The sequence below is a fragment of the Primulina huaijiensis genome, chromosome 9 (genome assembly GCF_012295235.1).
Source record: "Primulina huaijiensis isolate GDHJ02 chromosome 9, ASM1229523v2, whole genome shotgun sequence".
Classification (NCBI taxonomy): domain Eukaryota; kingdom Viridiplantae; phylum Streptophyta; class Magnoliopsida; order Lamiales; family Gesneriaceae; genus Primulina; species Primulina huaijiensis.
Genome location: NC_133314.1, coordinates 4,214,080 through 4,231,508, shown reverse-complemented (window position 1 = coordinate 4,231,508; position 17,429 = coordinate 4,214,080).

Sequence of the window (17,429 nt, the reverse complement as noted above, 5' to 3'; positions counted from 1 at the left end):
TCAGCGCTTCATTCATGTTTTCCTTCCACGTTTCGTGGTGTATGCTTTGGTTGGTCCCTCTGGATCCTTGCTGCTGGTTACGGTCAGGCCTTAGGGTGTTCTTTGAGTCATGGTTGATGGCATGTAAGGTCTAGACACGGTGTGGTTGTCTAGGAAAAAAACGACGGGACCAGAAAACTATAACTGCACAGAAAGTGCTTCTCGAGGAGAAAGGCACGAATTTATGGTTTAGGTGAGGCTTAGGGCTAGGGTCAGGACTCGTGGCCAGGGCTTGGTGCATGTCTTAGGGTCCTAGGATGAGCCTTGTGGTGGTGTTTCATTGGCTGGATGGCCGGTAGAAGGCTTGAACCTGAAACATAGAAGCTGCGCAGATTGAGCCGCGAGGGAGCTTAGTCAAGGTTCTGATGTTTTGGGGCTTAGGTGCTGGAGTTAAAAAAGGCTTAACCATGGTCTTAAGTTATGTCTAAGGGTCAAATCTAGGGCCTGGTTTGGGTGTGGTTCGATTCGGTTTAAGCGTGGAGTCGTTAGAAGTGCGTACGGGTCGTAGCGCGTTTCCTAGGGACAATTTTGTTTTCTATGGATCGTAGGTTGCTTTAAGTTGGTTCGATTATGGTTCAAGGCTGGTTAGGGTCTTGGACAGTAGTTAGGATGTCGTCTAAGTATGGTTCAAGTCCCGAGTCGTTTGGTAAGTCGTAGGCTATTTTAATTAATTTGTTAGTCGCATGTGTACGTTTTGGCTTTTGTGCTATGTTTAGTTATTTAAATTTTAGGGTTATGGTAGCAAGTCCAGGGCTTCCCAACGAAGTCCACGATTTCAGTAAATATGTATCACATGTTTTTGCAGCTATACGATTTTTCTTGTGGTCAAATTATGTTACAGGTTTGGAAGTCGGAGAACATGTCGGGAGATCTCTCCAACCTCTTCAGAAGATTATGTTATGTTAGGGAGCAGACATCCAGTCCAAGGGCTGTGACGATCCCTGTCATCCCAGTACTGTTGTTTAGTTTGATCAAACGATTTATGTGTATGAGCCACTTCCATTTATCAAAACTCTACACAAAATTATTTTCGTTTACGATTATGCATGACAAGTATGAAAATATGATTTTATGAAATTGCTTATGCAGGAAAGTCGCGTTATACATATTTATGCCTATAATATTTTATGTACAAGCTAAGTTTAAATTGCATGGAATTTTATTACGTATTATTCGTTATTTACGGTTTATGCATGTTGAGTCATTAGACTCATTAGAATTGATCGATGCAGATGGTGTAGTTAAGGAGATGGGAGGCGGTGACCAGTGAGCAGGCTCAAGCCAGTGACAGCGCAAACTCGAGGACCTTGTAGTTTAAAGTTATATTATTACAAACATTTTTAAACTATTTACTCTGACTTTTGATTTATTAGGATTGATAACAATAAAATTAAATTTATGATTTTTGTTAGACTATTTTTAAATTAAATCAGAATTTTATGGATTTTTAGATTAATTGGATGTTGGTGATTTATTTTAAATGATGGAGTTTTAATATTAATTTTGTTTTTGTATGAGTGGTGACCATTAATTTATTTTAAGAGCAATACTTTTAATAAATTATTTAATAAGAAAATTTTAAATATTTCCTCAAATGTTAAAGTACTAGTATTTTAAGATACGGTTCGTCACAATGTGTTTGGCGGCTATTGGAGATAGATCGAAGGAAATAATGGACGATGAAAACTGGAATGAGATGAATGATAATATCGTTGCTAATTTACACTAGGTCATAACAAACAAAGTACTATCAAGTATCTTTGAAATAAAGACAATAAAAGATATTTGAAATACTCTGACAAAAATGTTCGAGGTCAAGTCGCTACACAACAATATTTTCCTAAAGAAAAGACTTTGATGAAATATTTCATGTTCGCAATCTTGATTTTGATGTTAACAAAACTTTATATTTTGTTTCTAATGAATTTACCTAAATGCGCAGAAAGTTGAAACTGTTCAGGCTTCGAACTGATTAGTTATCGAGCCAAAACTGAAGTTATGAAGACGCAAACTGAAAGTGCCAACTGATTGCCAAAACTGAACTAGTCCAACTAACATATCAAAGACTAGTTCAACTGATTGTTTAGCTGATAGGTGGTTCAGCAGAAGACCTTCAAAAGCATGGCCAGCTGATGAAGAGTTCAATTGATGAAGAGCCCAGCTGACCGGTTCAACCGAATCAATGAAATCAGTTCAGCTGACGAGCCAACTGATTTAACCAAACGAGTTCAAGACCAGTTCAGCTGACCAGTTCAAAGCATCAGTTATAACTGGTTAGTTTGCACATCAAGACAAGCTTATCTAATGGAATCCAGCTAAGCACAAAAGTAAAAGCTACTTTGCAGACGAAGGTACAATAATGAACGTTGCAGCAAAGCATAAAGTCAATACGTTCTAGAATGGCTGTCAGAAAGTACAAGACACAAATTTCGAAGAACGGATTTAAACTGCAACGAACATATTTGATGAGTCTTGATGTACAGTTATATTGCCCCAATATATACAAAATCAAGACCATCAACAAACAAGTGTGGAAAAACAAGTGTGTGCGGATGAACACAGATAAGAGAGGACACACATAATGCATATCAGCTTACAAGAAGCAACCAGCCCAGATTTGATGGAACACTTCAACGTGTTATCAGCTTAGATTAGAAGCACAATTCCCTCAGTGTGTGAGAACACCTTCGTGTTGTATTCATAGGTGAGTTCTCACAAACACACACACAATCACTCACATATACACAGAGAATTGAGCTTATTGAATACTGAGTGAGTCTTACGCAAAGACATTAAACTTGTTTATGAAGTCTTTGCACAAAGACGTTAAACTTGTATATGTAGTCTTTGCAAGTGAGACGTTAAACAATGTGCTAATTGGGAGGTTTGGCCTTCAATATGTTAGTGTATCCTACCGTTGAGGTAGAAGGGGTGGCATAAGAGTAGTTGAAGTCTCCGAATATCCATAAACATATCTTGTGTTTTTAACTGTTTAACTATTACTTTGAAACTGATTTGATCAGTTGAGCTCATTTCAGTTCAGTTCTTACTGTAACTAAACTGATAAAAGCTCGAACTGATCCCCCTTATTTCAGTTATTCATTTTACACAAATTAAAAGCTTTAAACTGATCAGCTTTCTTAACAAAGGATTATTTCGAGTATTTTTCGCTTGGTGTAAAAACCTAATTCGATTTAATTCATCGACATTTACATAATTAGAACACGGGCTATTCAGCTCATTGAGAATATTGTGTTTGAAACACCCTTGCTGGTGCTAAAACCAATCTTATTAGACTTTATACTCTTCGAATGGTGGAATCCTCATCGATGACCTACCATATCAACACACTAAATATTATATTTGCCCAACTTACCTCTATGAGGCATAAATAGAGGACAATGCAAGTCCAGAGCTTCTACTTCAAAGTTTACCAGATTCATATGATCAACTTATCATCATCTTAACCAACTATATCCTTATGGGCTCTCTAAAATTCGACAATTCCTTAACTGTGGTTCTCGGAGAAGAAAGCCAGCGGAAGAATAAGGAAGATATGTTGGTATTCAAAGCAGACAGAGGCTTTACCGATGATAAGAAAAAGATTTATGGACCGTGACTCCAGTGAGAACTAAAGACGAGGTAGAAAAGGTCGAGAAATAAGAATAAAAATATTTATTGCTTTAAATGTGGTGGTAAAGTGCACTTCAAGACAGAGTTAACGAGTATCAATAAGTATTCTAAAAAAAATGTGACTAGTACTTCAGACGGTGGTGAAATATTATTCAGCGGAGAACACAAATTTTGTGATATATAGATTATGGATTCAGGACATATGTGGCACATGACGTCTTGAAGAGAATACTTCGATCAATATGAACCAACCTCGACGGGATCTGTACTCATGAAAAATGATCATGAGTTGGAAATCGTTGGAGTCGGTGCCAAAAATAAAAATGTTTGATGGAACCATTTGCACCATATAATAAGAGGTACGACATGTGAAGGGATCGACTGAGAATCTTTTGTCCTTGGGGGCAATTAGATGATATTGATTGCAAAAGCCATATCGAGAATGTGATCATGAAAATTGTGAAGGGGATATTTGTGGCTATGAAAACGGAAAAGGATGCTGCAAACTTGGTTTTAACCCGAATGGACTTGAAACTTTACCAAACCTTACCAAACTTGAACCATAGCTTAACAATACCTACTCACACCCTATGCAACAAAAATCAAGTAATTCAGAACCATTAAAGATGCCTAGACAGCTGCTGCACTTCCCTTGCCCTAGGTTCGAACCCTAGCTTGATCACCCGACTTATCCTTCGACTGCATACCTTAACCACTCGGTCCAGACCCTATTTTCCCATCCTAAGACCTTGATCACACCCTAGGGAACCTACTGGAATGAGCCTACAACAACTAGCACACCATAGCTCTCAACCAGTCATCTATAAGATCGGCGCACCCAAGGATCTTGCGCCAACCCCTCTTCCTTCGATCCAGCCCTCGTGCAACCATCCTAGGACCATCACACAGCCCCCTTAGGTCTCTTGGTCACGTCCTAACAGCATCTAAGAGCCGTGCGTCTCTAGTGAACCTTGGCCGAAAACCCTAGCCCTTAAAACACCAATTTTCGTTCATTCTCTTGCCCTAACATTTCCAGCCTTTAGACGTACACCTAAGGACCCTTAAACATGTGAAAAAATGTTCTGTCTAGTATACCTACCATGGCAGCCCCTTTGTGCATCATAAGCAAAAGTTTTAAAAGGTGAAAACTCTAGTTTTATGCATGTATAGTCATAAAAACGAAAATTTACAAAGTTATCATGTTTTTCATGCAATCATGTATCCAAACATATAATATGGTGTGAAAAATGAGTGAAGGACGATAAAGGCATGTCTTTGCAAAAATTAACTTGTGATGCGAGGAACGTTGGCGGAGAGAAGACCTTGCTGAATTTTCCTTCCAAAAACTCACGTGGAAGCCTCTTTAGACGTGTGGTGTGTGTGTTTATGTGCTGATGGAAGAACCCTAGGAATCCTAGGAGGAGTGAGCGTGAGTTTTAGTTGTAAAGGTATAGGTTTTTAGGGCTTATTTGATATATAAAATAAATAGCACAAGTTTAGGCCCATTAACCTAGTATAATAGGCCCATTAAATAATAGTTAAAATATTTTGTTAAGGAAAGTTTTCGAAAATGTTATCCGAGTTCTCAAAAAGTCCTTATTTTCATCAAAATTTGAATACCGGTTTAAAATACGATCCGGTGCGTAAAAACACCTTAAAAGTTGCCATTTCGAAAATATACATTAAAACATACAACATATTAAATAATTAAAAATAATCATTTAAAAAAAATATTTCCCCTTTGCGGTCCCCGGTCTCCATTCCTCGATTTTGTCTCGAATAACTTTTAAAACATAGTTTTTATGCATTCTAGTAGAAAATACATTTTTAAACATGTAAACGTGCCTACCATAATTAATCTATGCAATTAAAAAAATTTATTTAAAATACATAAGAAATTTGATAACTTACATGCATGTGGTTCATGTGATTCTTCAAATTTTCGGGACGTTACACCCATTGTGAAAGGAAATAAGTTCAATTTAAGTCAATGCCAAAAGAATGATTTAGAGCGAGAACAAATGAAAAAATTCCTTATTCTTCTGCTGTCGTAAGCTTGATATATGCTCAGGTTTGCAGTACCCTGACATTGCATTTGTTGTTGGGATGTTGGGAAGATATCAGAATACTCCAGGTTTAGACCATTGGAAAACTGCAAAGAAAGTGATGAGGTACCTTCAAGAAACCATAGATTATATGCTTATATTTAGACGAACTGAGAATTTGGAAACAATTGGTTACTCTGATTCAGACTACGCTGGCTGCATTGATTCACGAATATCCACTTCAGGATATATTTTTATACTAGCTGGTAGAGCTGTAACTTGGAGAAGTGCAAAGCAGATATTAACTGCTGCTTCCACTATGGAAGCTGAGCTCGTATCCTGTTTTGAAGCAATCTCACATGGTGCATGGTTGAAGAGTTCATTTCGAGGCTTAGAATTATGGATTTTATATCTAGGCCATTAAGAATATATTGTTACAATTCAACTGTTGTTTTTATGGCTAAAAATAACAAAAGTGATATTCGAAGCAAGCACATCGACATTAAGTGTTTACCCATACGAGAACGTGTTAAAGATAAGAAATTAATTATCGAGCACATTAGCACTGAATTGATGATTGCAGATCCTTTGACTAAAGGCATGCCATCATTAAAATTCAAGGATCATACAGAGAGAATGAGACTTGGCTCTTTTATGTAATTTTGCTATAAGAACAAATTAATGAAACTATAATGTTATATTTTCTCATATTTGTTGTGCACATGTTCATTGACTCGAGAAATATCAATAATAGACCTCGAATAAACATAAATTTTATTTATTAAGTTATACAGATTGAGATACATAATACATTGTAATACATGGAAGATAATTGATGTGATAATATACATACAAACGATAATTGATGTGATAATGTACATACAAACGATATCGCTCAATGCCTAGGTATGATTGAACATCTTTGATCCAAGTGTTTGGGATACAAAAATGAGATATTTACTTGTGGAAAAAGGTCATAAAAAAGAAGATATTCTCAAGTTTCCTTTAGATAAATATTATCGACATTTTTCTCATACTTACTATGTTCAAATATTACCAAATGGTGAGACTCGTGACCGAAAATGGTCAGTTTAATCGAAGGAGTTGGAAACATATTTTGTATTTTTTGTAAGTTATTTTAAATAATACACACCAAAAGTAATTTAACAAGATCAGAAGGAGTGAATGATTGGAAAAATTCATGTGATAAGCTTAAATAACATGAAAATAGTGTTGAATGTGAGGACCGAATATTTTGGTCAATCAAATCAACCTTGCAATTAATATTTTTTAAGGAAATTAGAATATTGGATTTTTGGGAATACATTGTTCATCCTTGTATTGAAATTCTTGTGAGAAATTTTGATATCAAGTTAATGATATCTACATTAAGGCAATCATAATTTCGAATTTGGTAAGAAATAAGTGTAGATTGGGAGATAATATACAAGGAATTTAGGCATGATATGGCAAGAGAATTTCGAAATTTCTACAATATTTATGCCTAAATATGTTGATGCTTAGACTTAGTAATTTTCGAAAATCCACTAAACATGGTGCATCAATATTGTGGTGCCTAAGATATAATCACATGCAAGAATAAGCCACAATAAAATTAGAAGCAAATCCCCTCACTTGGCCACCATATTTTTGAAATTAAGCAAGGAATATTTGAACCAAATTTATGAGATTGTGCATGATTTTTGGTAGGATTTGAGTACCAAATTTAGCTCCACCATCCTCCCCTATAAATAGTCCATCAACCCCTAGCATTCCTCACACCAAATTTTCGAAATTCCTTGCTGAAATTTTAGAAAATTTCAGCAGCCATCCAAGCCGAAACTCTGCCCGAAAATCGTCCCGAAGTTAGCCTAAAAATAGAAGTCGAAGCGCTGTCCGAGCTAGAACGAAGAGCGATCCAATTTCCGAAGCCAAGAATCCACGTTTTTTTAGCATTCAAACACTGTAAGTGTGCTGTTTTTAAAGTTTTAAAATTCGGATTTATGCATGTGTTCGTTTTGAAAAATAGTCGAGTACAATTCTTCTTCTACTCTTTCTTGTATTGTCATACGGTTTTTAAAGCACTGTGAGGAGTCGACTGTATATGGGTGGGAATCCCAACCATGAACACTTACGCGGTGGAGGACATAACCATTATACGGCCTCGTCTCATTAGAGGAGTAAAAATGAGGGACTGACGTCAGTAAACCATTGAAAGTAGAGGAATCTCAGTGCTTATTAAAAGATATGCATGTGTTATGAATTATGAACGCAAGTCATGTTTTTTTTTTCGAAATTTATGCAAGTTGTTTTATTGTGCTCAATATGCCTCCACTTGCTGAGTATTCCCAAATACTCACTCCCCTTACAACCCTTCTTAGATAAGCTCGAAGAAGGACTCGAGGAGGAAGAGTCCGAACACTTCTGGGGATGGTGAACGTTCGAGAATTTAGATTAAGCTTAAAGTTATAATGTTATTTATTTTTATATTTCCGCATTTAAACTCTGTTATTTCTCGGATTTCGGTATTGTAAAGAAAATTGTTATTTCATTTGAGATTGTGATATATAAACTGGTTTCGGTTTACACTGTGCTATAAATGCTTGTTGTTTCGATTGTGTGATTGTTAAACAACGCCGGTGTCAACCCTGAGTTTCGGGGCGTGACATTGAAAACCACACTAATTTGAGAGATTTTGTTGAACTACAAATGAGATTAAAAAAAACATTGACAATTGACAAGTAAATGCAAGAACCGATTAAAAAAGACACAAAACATCGGAAACAAGTTATGTTAAGAATAGTTCTGTTGTGAAATGTCTTTCCATACATAATGTGGCATTTTGTGGTGCACATGAAAAAATTTATGAAGATTGTAATTATAAGAGCATTTTCGATTCATTCAAGATAAGAAGATTCATTATCGTTATAATCTTAGTCATAAAATTCAAAATGAGTTAACATCTATCATAGCCTCCAAAGTCAAGAATGCAATAATTAAAAAAATAAAAGAGGCAAAATATTTTTCAGTAATTCTTGATTGTACACCAGATGCAAGTCATTAAGAATAAATGACTCTCATACTAAGATGTGTAGATGTTTCAGACACTCCAATTAAAATAGAATAGTACTTCTTTAATTTTTAAATGTGGAAGATACATGTGGTTTAGGTCTTTTCAATGAATTACAAGTTTTTTTTTACAATCTTTAGAACTTGATATTGATAATGTGATATGGCAAGGTTCTGATAATGGATCTAATATGAAAGGTAAAAATCAAGGTGTGCAAAGAAGATTGCTTGACAGTAATGTTTTGCTTGAATACATTGATGGATTAACTTTAAAATATAGTCAACTACAAGATGGGAAAGCCATATTGGAACAATCAAAGCAATACTATCTCAAGCTTCCCAAATCAGAGAAACATTGTTCAAATTAGAGAAATAAGTGAAGACAACAAATTAAGTAAAGATGCTGAAACTTTAGCATCTGGTGAACTTTCAAGTTTGAATTTATATTAAGTCTTGTTATTTGGCATGATATTTTGCATAAAATTAACCTAGTTAACAAAATATTACAGTCAGATGATATGTGTCTTGATGTTGCTGTAAAACAATTGTCTTTTTTTGTTTCTTTTTTGGAAAATATTGAGAAAATGGTTTTGCTTCTGCTATGGTTGACGCAAAAAAATAGTTTCTGATATGGAAATTGAGCTTGTATTTCCTACAAAACATAAAATTTGTAGAAAGAGACATTTTGATAAGATTTTTAACACTGAAAAGGAAAATCAATCACCGGAAGAATCTTTTCGAATTGATTATTTTATCTTAGTAGTTGATATTGCTCTTGGGTAAACGAAGATTAGGTTTGAACAGTTAAAAGTATTTTGAATCTATATTTGGGTTCTTGAATGATGTTGAAAATTGGCTTCGTTTGATGACGATGAATGGATGAGTTCTTATGTGAATCTTGAAAATATTTTTAAGAAATGTTGACAATTCTGATATATATTGATGCAAAATATATGTTTTAAGAACTACAAGTTTTGCAAGTAATGTTGCCAACTTGAATATTTTGGAAAACATTGAATATGATGCTATTATTGATGATTTTGCGTATAAAAGTGTATCAGGAAGACATTTTAAATGAGTTACCTCGGTGTTTTTATGTATAAGCATATTATACAATGGATGATGTAAAAGTTTCTTTTGGAAGAAGCAGTCTTCGAGGTGGAAGACAAATTATTGATCGAAATCTAAAATTGAGGCTTACTTTATAGTTTCGTCCCGGACCTTTAGATACAAGGACGGCTCTGTTCATATCATGACAAAAGCTATTAACAATGTAGTCAAAAAGTTGTGTGAGACGGTCTCACGGGTCGTATTTTGTGAGACAGATCTCTTATTTGGGTCGTCCATGAAAAATTATTACTTTTTATTGTGAATATCGGTAGGGTTGACCGTCTCACAGATAAAGATTCGTGAGACTGTCTCATAGACCTAATCTAACATGTATTATAAGCTCTATTTATATTATTTCATATATCCTTAATTACAGTGGCAACTTATCTTTGGTATTGAAATATTTGTCGAATCTTTTAAATAAGTCTGATTAACATCTTTTTCTTCCATTTCCGTATATGGATCGGCCAACGATGTGTTGTTTTGGGCTTTCGAGCTTCATTTTACACTTTGATTTTGTACAAGAAATGTACGCATTTTGGGTTACCCAAAGATCCACCAGAGATTGGGATAAGGAAGTCACACTAGAATTCGATTCACTAATCAGCCCATTAAAGCCACGAGTTAGAGAATTTACTATAATTGGTTTTTTATTCGATATCTAATATTAAATAAACCATGGACAGCTTTTTTTTTTTTTTTTTTTTTTTTTTTTTTTTTTTTTTATAAAAACTTGTTTGAGACTTTCTTACGGGTCGTATTTTGTGAGACAGATCTCTTATTTAGGTCATCAATGAAAAAATATTATTTTTTATGCTAAGAGTATTACTTTTTATTATGAAAATCGGTAGGGTTGACCCGTTTCACAGATAAAGATTTGTGAGACCGTTTCACAAGAGACTTACTCTTTTTTTTTTGTCCTGAAACATGGATATAGTCGATACCAAATAAAATAAAAACAATAATTTTCCTTATGTATGTTTGCTTTTTTGAAGTTTTGGTTCTTTATTTTATAAAAAATGACTTTTAGATTTGTATCGTTCATTTTTTTAGTAATTTTAGTCATTTTTTCATATGAAGTACTGATATTGCATTGCACTCCTAAGCATCGCATCGGTGTCATATCAATGTGTCATCAGTGTCACTTCGAAAAATTGACTAAAATTTCAAAAATAAATAAAGAAAATAAAAGCAAATATATAATATCAAAATTGCAATTTTCCCTTCAATAAAAAAGCATACCATGGATACTGAAGTTTGTTTATACAAGTTGTGCCTGCTTAATAATATTGTGTACACTAAGTGTATAATAAATCCAATTTCAATCACATAACTTTATATCTTATTAATCGAATATTCGTGTTTTTTCGAATTTTTATTCACTTGTTAAAAAAAATAACACAATATATTTTCCTAGATTAGACAATAACATAAAATAAAATAAAAAATCCCCCATAGAANTCCCGAAAATAATCTAAATATGTAAGTTGACGTAAGCAATGATACCACAATTGACATCACATCGCACTAAACCTATATTTTTTAAAAAATACATATAATATTTATTTAATTACAATTATAAATTAATTAAGAAATCAGTCAATCGGGATTAGGACATTCTTATATGCATGTCCAAATCAAGGTTCCTTAAGGCTACCGTGTCCGTTAATTACATTAAAAAATTACGATTAGGAACCTAATCCATATTTGTAAATAAATTATTTTTGAACCTTCCACTAACTAAGAAAAATTTGTTGACTCTGCCCATATGGTCAAGAAATTTTTTTACCTAATTAATCATTTTTTTTAAATTATAAATTAATAAACGAGAGTGAAAATTTTGATATTTTAATTAATATATACTAATCAGTCTTTGGTTCCATAGGAAGCATACCGATTCATATGTTACGTCCTTCCAAATTATTCAGTCGATTCATTCCTTGTATTCAACTAAATGTTAAAATAATTAAGATTAGGCAATTATTAGTTTTTTTTTAAATAATAAAGTGGGAATAATAATAGATGACGAAGGATCAAGTTATATAATGTCGATTTATCAAAAGTTATTGTCACGTCCCGAGCTCGGACTCGCGCCTGCTTGACTACACAATGGGCCTCTATAGCAACTACTTCGTATTCGTCCTCGCTTTACGAAAATGATTAACTCAAGTTACTATAGAAATCCATTGTAAGTCATTACAAACTCATTTTAAATATTTGATTTTTAAAATGTGGGATAAGGGTATCACAGTTATAACTAATGATGACGATATATAACTTTAATATTTGAAAATGTACAACAACAAAAACGCAACTATTCGATTATTCTTTCAAAAGAGATAATTATCGCACTCCAAGAGACGATGAAGACGGAGCAAGACCTAATCCAAAATCTGATAAAATGGTGAAATGTCTAAATCACATTGTGCAAAGTAACCAACACTGTTTTTGGTGGTTTAAGACATGTTTGACATTAAAAAAAAAAAAATTTGGTTAAGACATATTTGACACACAATAGACAGTATTATGATTAAAAGCACCAACAAACCAAATTTTGTTTAGATTTAAATGGATAATTGTATAAAAAAAATAACCAATAAAATTTAACCAAATGTATTCTTTAATGGTACGTAAACTTTACTCAGTTGGACACCTTATAGTCTCTCTTGATGTACGTGGTCGGAATTAGATGATCAAGTGTCAATAACTAAGTAATATGTGAAATAGTTCAAAACGTAATCTAATTCCACCACCATTTGTTAATATAATCTCTACTATATATATATATATATATATACAGAATTTATTTATACACATACAAAAAATTATTATATAGTGGAGGGAGTGGTGATAGTGATATGGAATGAACAAACTTTCCTAAGTTTGTTGCGCGTCGAGGAAAACATTGCACACCACTAAAGGCACCACACCCAAAAAATATAAAAAAAAAATTTGGTTTAGGGATAGATCATGATACACAATTTATAATAATCCCCCATTTGTCCAATTTAAATCAATGAGTTTCGAAAACAACATATGCTTGAACCTCATTTTCATATCAAGTCTTCACGTAAGGAGAAGACAGTGATGTTCACCATCCATAAGAGACGGCCAAATCCGCGATTCACCGAGCGAAATACAATTTGTATAGTTCAAATCGTTGGATTATGTTCGTGCACCAGTCTTGTATAAACTCTCGGGCTGAAAGCAATATATAGTCTGCAAACTACATCAACTAGTAAATCACGTTACACTAACTTTTTGTGGCATGTTCTACCAAAAATGTGCTAGTATGGAATATAACATGTGACAAATTGATCACAAGTATACGTATTACCAACTTGAACGAACCCTCAAAAGAGTCTGATGATTGTACGAAGTAGACACATCTATATATCTTACCCCGATATAGATATAGCGTAACATTGACCTAATCTATCAACAAAAGTTCATTAAAATTATAGTATTGTAATTTAAAGGGCAAATGATGGAAGTTAAGGTTGTGGAAACTGCACATATTTGGACGTTTTATTACGGAATTTAATGGATTGTTGGAGTGACTCTAAAAAACTTTACGTTTTGAAGAAGGATTTAGATTGTTGGCTTGGTTGATATATGTATGCATTCATATTATTGTTAAAAAGTATTTTTGTTAAATCGAATAAAAGATAACTAAAATGGGAACATTCAGGTGAAATGTTGACTATCAAAATGAACCTAACTGGGAACGTTCAGGTGAACTGTTGACTCTCAAAGCAGGAATTACAAATCTAAAAACTAAGAATGAGCGAGTGCGAGTTGAGTATCATCAGTTGATTAGTATGTCTATTGGAAATGTAATAGTTACAGAGATCATCAGGAGACACTACACTATAGGTCAACAACAATGAAAGCACTCCAGAATAAAGTACCAAACCAAAATTGAACATGTGCCAAGGAAAATATATTCACTTTGTTTAGTCCAGTACAATATATGAACATCTGGAGCCAATCCATCAAATTGAAAAACCTATCGAACAAACGAACAAAGGCAAAAAGTTGTATTTTTTACAATCCTAAGAATACTAATTCCAAGTCTAACTGGTCTGATAATAGATTCGGTTCAGTAAGATAATTCTGTGAATGATAAGTCCTAATGATGCTATAATTGCAAGCAGCTATTCGGAAGAGGTACAGGCAGACCAATGAAGATTGAAAAGGAAAAGAACATGTATTTAATTCACATAGAGCATTGCACACACATATTTCTGTACAACCTTTTCAGAACAAACAAAGAGGTCAGTCTGTCAAATTGATCTAAGTGTGGGTTTCTAAGAGACTAATCCTTTTTGGACCCAAATAGGATTGGGTACCGATTGAATTTTTCTTGTGATTTCAAATTAAAAAAGAAGAATCACTGAAGAAATCACTTTGGTAATTGGATAGTGAATGTTCAAGGCATATGACTGGTAAAGCCCAACTGCTAACCCAACTGATCAAATATGAAGGTCCCAAAATCACTTTTGATGACAATGCGAAGGGTAAAAACATGGGTAATGGTAAGATTACTCATGGAAATATTATCATTAATGATGTGTTGTTGAAAATTTGTGTTACAATCTAAATATCACAATCATCTCTATGATAATGGCTACTTAGTTGAATTTCATAAGAATATCTGACTAATTAAGGATGACTACAATCAAACCTTATTGTCATGGAGTTAGAAATAGAAATACCTATAAGATTGATTGGAATATTGCGTATCTAGAAACACCGACATGCTTTGTGACAGTTAATCAAAATAAACAGAAATTATGTCATAGAAGGTTGAATTACCTTAATTTTAGATCTATCAACAATTTTCGTAAACTGGGTTTGGTTGATGGCTTGTCTGACTTATAATTTGTCAAGAATGTTAGTTAGGTAAGCAGGTAAGATCTAGATTTGAAAACAAAATTAACAAACTAACAACTAGATGTTTAAAACTCTTGCATATGTATTTATTTGGTCATATTCCTATAATGAGCTTATGGGGATTGAAATATACTCTTGTAAGTATTTATTGATGATTTTCTCAATTTGTTTGGATTAAATTTTCAAGTGGTAAAATTGCTACAGTACCCAACTAACTAAATTTTTTAAGTGCATTCAAAATGAGAAATCAAGTTTAGTAATCAAGATTAGAAATGATCGAGCAATTGAATTTACTAACAAAACTCTTGATACTTGGCTGTGAGTAAGGCCTTTCAAGTATTTAACAAAAGGACTTCAAATGTTGAAGAACTTGTGCATGTTTTTTTTTTTTATGAAACAAAGTTGATGAACAAGCAAAGTGACCCAAATGATCTAAGTAATCAGATGGAAGAAATAAATCTAGATAATGAAAGTGAAGATGATCAATGCATACAAGAGAACTCTTCAGTCACCTGAACTAGAGATAGATGGAGTAAGAAGCATCCATCCTCATTGGAAATTGGCAACCCCTCAGCATGGCTAAAAACAAGAAAACATATGCTAAATGAGTTTTTACATGTTGCTTTTATCTCACAAATGGAGCATAAGAAAATTGATGAATCACTGATAGACAACAATAAGATAGAAACAATTCAAGAAAACTAAATCAGTTTGAAAAAAACAAAGTATGATATTTGGTTCCAAGACCAACACATCAATCGGTCATTGGAGCTCGATGGGTCTATAGAACAAACTGAAAGAAAATGGATCTGTTATCAGAAAAAAAGCTAGATTTGTTGCACACGACTTTAGACAAGAAGAAGACAGATTTTGATGAGACATTTGCACCGGTAGCCAGAATGGAAGTAATCAGAATTTTTCTGGCATATGCTACCTACAAAAACTTCAAAACTTACCAAATGGATGTAAAAAGTACATTTTTAAATAGTCAACTGCAAAATGAAATATATATAGAACAACTATCAGGTTTTGTTAATCATGTTTTAACTAATTGTGTATTTAGGTTAAATAAAGATTTATATGGTTTAAAACAATCACTATGAGCCTGGTATGAGTTTATCACAATTTTCGCTTGATCATGGTTTTACAATAGGTTCAGTTGATAAGACCTTATTCGTTTTTGTTAAAAATTATTATAATTTGGTAATTCATATTTATGTTTATGATATTATTTCCGATTTCACTAATTCAAAACTCTACGATACATGACAAATTCTGTTGAGCAGATAGGAGAACTAACAATCTTTCTTGGTCTGCAAGTCAAGTAGTTAGACAATGGAATTTTCATTAGTCAGACTAAGTATACCAAAGAATTGTTGACACAATTTGGTATGTAAAAATGTTCTGCTGCAGCAACCCTTATGAGTTTATTAGTTAAACTTGATAAAGACGAAGGAGGAATATTAGTTGAGGTAACAATATATCGAGGTTTGATAGGTTCACTATCATATCTAACTGTCAGTCAACCTGATATCATGTTTGTTGTATGTATGCGCACTAGATTTCAATCTGATCCTAAACAGTTTCATTTCTTAGTTGCCAAATGTGTTCTCAAATATTTAAAGGGAACTCAAAATGTTGGATTATGGTATACTAAGGACTCATCTTTTATTTAGTTGGATTCTCCGATGCAAATTATGCAGGATGTAAGCTTGAATGAAAAATTACTAGTGGATCATGTCAGTTTCTTAGAGACCGATTGATTTCTTGGTTAAGAAAAAACTAACTTCTATTGCAACATCAACTGAAGAGACTGGATATTTAGCTGTTGGAAGTTGGTGTGTCCAACTGCTCTAGACTCAGTTATAACTAAGAGACTGTAATGCAATTTTTATCATATACAATGCAATTTTGCACTCTCGGACTAAGCATATTGGTATTCGTCATCATTTCATCCAATGTAATATTTTGAAGAATGACATTAGACTGAAATATATCTCAACCGAGCAACAAGAGTCATATATCTTCACCAAACCACTTGAAAAAAATATTACTTTAGAAATATTTTATGACTTATTGACTCATTTTAAGAGCGTAATTATTTTTTTCAGTGGAAATTAAGTTTCAAAGCCTTGCTGATAATACAATACTCAGTTACTCTTTGAGTCTTGATAACTGTCAATTTAGCTTTATAGCCAAACTGATAGATATTATCTTAGTCTAACTGATCTTATTTCTAAATAGTCAGCTTTAATGAATTATTTAATCCCCAATAAATCTTTTCAGGGTGACCTAACTTCTTGATTTAATTTTTTAAAAATATTTTATTTATTTCATCAAATTCATTGGTTTGTTCTTACATTTTTTTTAAAAAAAAAAATTCGTAGACTGGCTGTCAGGTTTACTATCTATGAAATTCAAAACGTAGCAAAATATAACTGCCAATTAGTCTCTTGTTCTTTCTTTATCATTTTGAAACTCTCTTAGATATATATGCATTTCTTGCGTTCTTTTCGACTTTCAAACTTCTAACCATTTTTTTGTCAAAATTATACAAAAAATGGCTGCACTTGCTACCCTGCTTTTATCATGAATGACTTAGCCGATTTTGAGTCAATTTACTCAATGGAAGACCCC